Below are 349 nucleotides of genomic sequence, written 5' to 3' on the forward strand. Positions count from 1 at the left end.
TCAGACACTAAATCAACAACAGAACGACATATTGACAGGGAGTTTTAGGGAGGAGGAGGTGAGAGAGGCTGTTTGGGAATGTGGACGTGATAAAAGTCCTGGTTCGGACGGTCTTAATTTCAAGTTCATTAAGAAATTTTGGAAAATCATCAAGCCTGACGTCCTTCGTTTCCTTGATGAATTCCACATAAACGGGATCTTTCCCAAGGGAGGTAATGCATCATTCATAGCTTTGATCCCTAAGGTGACCCACAAGAGTTGTCAAACCTATTTCATTAATAGGTTGTACTTACAAGATTGTCAGCAAGCTCTTAGCTAAAAGAATAAAGAAGGTGATGTCATCCATTAT

The sequence above is a fragment of the Glycine max genome, chromosome 11 (assembly GCF_000004515.6).
Source record: "Glycine max cultivar Williams 82 chromosome 11, Glycine_max_v4.0, whole genome shotgun sequence".
NCBI classification, from domain to species: Eukaryota; Viridiplantae; Streptophyta; class Magnoliopsida; order Fabales; family Fabaceae; genus Glycine; species Glycine max.